Genomic DNA, 3632 nt, shown 5'->3' with positions numbered 1-3632 from the left:
AGTATTTTCAGCTTCAAATGCATAACATTAAACCTACCATAACACAGTGGGAACAGCATAAGCTGTGAGGTGGAAGATCGTAGGCCGAATATGAACTTGGACTTGAAATTCTAGATGGCGTTCTATAATATAAACACTTGCCTCCCTGATTGGGGCAAATGCCCAACATATTTTTGAGCAAACCTCTTGTATCTTGTGAATTCCAGTCACATTCCTCATTTACAATGTGTGATTCTAGTGATTCTAGTTTGAGAGGCCCCCAAACTGACCTCGCTACCCACAAAACTTAGCAGAATCAGAATTTGTTTGGGTTTTGCAATATACATACGTTAAATAGAGGAAGAGTGAAAATCATCAGTGAAGATTATTATTTACTGTGTTCATGAATGTCCTGCCAAAAAATCTGTGTGTAGCTTTTTTTTTTTTCCCTGATAGAGAATGTCTTGGCAATGCTGTCAGGCATGGTACTTTTTTCTGTGGAGAATGAATCATGTGGAATGTTGGAAATCCCACTTTTATTTGAAGTATCTTCAGCTCTTCAATGTTCAATTAATAAAATCCATCTTTTATCTCAACTGAGTGTTTGCTTGAGTTTTCCTCTGAGATATCTTGGATTAGGTTACATCTTCCAGTGTTCGTTCTTTCTTTCTTTCTTTCTTTCTTTCTTTCTTTCTTTCTTTCTTTCTTTCTTTCTTTCTCCCTCTCTCTCTCTCTCTTTCTTTCTTTTGTTTTCCCTTCAAGATCATCCAATAGGAAAGAGGGGAAAGGTTAGAAAAACAAGTACTAGGTTAAGTAAAATTTTTAGCACAGATGACCGTGCACTCCACTGTCATAAGAATTCATTCAGCTCACTTCCTGTTCAAGAAGGGTTGTCCTGAAAGTTAGAAAATGGGCTTATCTGTCTGGTTGCACTTTATTGCATTGTTAGGAACGGAGGAATAAACTAATGAAGCTTCTTTGAAAGAGGAGCCTCTTAAAATAGCCACATCATGGCTTCCAAGTATACAATGATACCTTGTTGTAATGTTTCTGTTAGCTGAGATATATGGAGGAAAGCAGCCATTATTTCTTGCTATATCTGGAGCCATTTTTGGCCCTTAAGTCTATTTCAAAAGATCCTCAACCATCTGAAGCAGATTTTCAGGGTAGATGTGATGGAGAATTGGCAGTGAAATAACATTCTTAGGTGCAGGCTATTGCTTTGACCACCAAGAAAAACTGTTTTATAAATGTGGAAAATTAAATCAATTTTATGGGAATAAACATTGGGGTTTTCCTTCATATTAGCAAGCAATGATAAGGATGCCTCTCTTAGTGTAATGATCCAAGGAACCAGGAAGAAAGGACAATGCTGCAGTGCTGTGCATAACATATGTCCCCTCCAATTATTATTATTATTGGATAATTATTGTTAATAAATATCAATAATTTACCTTCCCCCCTCCGCGTATCACCTCACACACATGGTCATACTGTATGTAACAATTTATATTTTAAAGTGCTACAAAATAAAAGTTGGAAATGCATGAGTATCTCAGGATACTTTTCTTCTGCCCACCTTGAGCTATTTACTCCTTAGCTTCATGTATGTAAAGATTTGTGTCAACAAAATAATTGCCATGCAATCCATGCATTGTTATAATATATATACAAGTATACCAGAGTATTTGATGTTACATATGACAGTTTTTGCAAAATATAAAAGAAAAGAATATACTACTGGTATCTGCTATTATGTTGCTATGGAATAATACCCATAGCTTTGAACTTTTAGACCTGGGGAATTGTATCTGCAATTTCGGCATTCTTAGTTCTTTGTGCCCAGGCCATGTTCTCACCAGTAATCTACAGCATCTTTTAATTTCATCTAACCATTATTGTCAGTGGTGAAATCCAAATTTTTTTACTACCAGTTCTGTGAGCATGGCTTTGTGGGCATGGCAGGGGAAGGATACTGCAAAATCCCCATTCCCTTCCCACTCCTGGGGGAAGGATATTGCAAAATCTCCATTCCCACCCCACTCTGGGGCCAGCCAGAGGTGGTATTTGCCAGTTTTCCGAACTACACAAAATTTCCTCTACCGGTTCTCTGAACTGCTCAAAATTTCCGCTACCAGTTCTCCAGAACCTGTCAGAACCTGCTGGATTTCACCCCTGATTATTGTCTATATATAACAGAAATGACAGGCTTTAGCAATTGCTGGATGTAGCAATAGCAATAGCACTCAGATTTATATAACATTCCATAGTGCTTTGAAGGACTCTCTGACTGATTTACAGCCTCAGCATATTGTCCCCAGCAATCTGGGTCCTCATTTACAGAAGAACAGAGTTGGAAGGGACCTTGGAGGTCTTCTAGTCCATCCCTCTGCTCATGCAGGAAACCCTATACCAGTGGTGGAATTCAAATGATTTAATAACCGGTTCTCTGCCCTAATGACCAGCTGGGTAGGCATGGCTGGGTGATCATGTGACTGGGTGGGTGGGGCCAACTTGACATCACTCACATCAAGAGATGCCTCGCTGCCTGGGTATGTCTGTGTGTGTGATAAGAGAAGAAAAGATTTTTTTAAGATTCCATAAACAGATAGTGAAAGCATTATAAGGGATGCGCTCCCAATTCAGGGGGCTCTTATCCATTGAAGGCACTGTAAATATAAACCTATTTTAGTCCTTGTGATGCTAAAGAACCTGCAGCCCCCTTGACATACCACTCTTTTACATAATATGGTTTTAAGATAAAATAAAATGTAATAAAATAAAATAAAAAGCGATGAGATCAGCCAGTTCACTGAACTGGGCAAAAAGTTAATAAATGGTTCGGCCGAACTGGTGCAAACCGGCTGAATACCGCCACTGCCCTATACCATTTCAGACAAATGGTTGTCCAATCTCTTCTTAAAAGTATTAGAGCATTCACAACTTCTGGAGGCAAGTTGTTCGACTGATTAATTGTTCTAAGTCTAACCGTCAGGAAATTTCTCCTTAGTTCTAGGTTGCTTCTCTCCTTGATTTGTTTTCATCCATTGCTTCTTGTCTGGCCTTTGAGTGCTTTGGAGAATAGCTTGACTCCCTCTTCTTTGTGGCAACCCCTGAGATATTGGAACACTGCTATCATGTCTCCCCTAATCCTTCTTTTCATTAAACGAGACACAGCCAATTCCACCAACTGTTCTTTATATATTTTAGCCTCCAGTCCCCTAAATATTTTCCCTCTTAACTTTGCAGAAAGCTACGGGTGAGAGAGTTTGATCACTTTACCAACCTCAGAAGGATTGAAAGCTCAGTCAACCTTGAGTCGGTTCAGGATCAAACTCCTGGCAGCGGGGAAACAGACTTAGCCTGCAACACTGCACTCTAACCACAGCTCTGGATGTTGAAAAATAACTGTAAGTGACTAATAGGAGAAATGGGAATGCTGTGATGCAGTAGGGTGATTTCATTCCATTTTATCCCATAGACCCAGGCAATGCAGACAAAAAAAGTCAATGGGGAAACCACATTCACTCAACAACCATGTTAGTAACTTAACTGCAATGATTCACTTAACAACTGTGACAAGAAAAGTCATAAATGGGGCAGAACTCACTTAATAAATGTCTCACTTAGCAACAGAAATGTTGGGCTCAATT

This window comes from Pituophis catenifer, unplaced genomic scaffold (genome assembly GCF_029215685.1).
Source record: "Pituophis catenifer annectens isolate HBS135680 unplaced genomic scaffold, rPitCat1.0.hap2 SCAF_1, whole genome shotgun sequence".
In the NCBI taxonomy this organism is placed as follows: Eukaryota; Metazoa; Chordata; class Lepidosauria; order Squamata; family Colubridae; genus Pituophis; species Pituophis catenifer.
The sequence above is the reverse complement of the archived record's forward strand: the minus strand, read 5'-3'. Positions refer to the sequence as shown.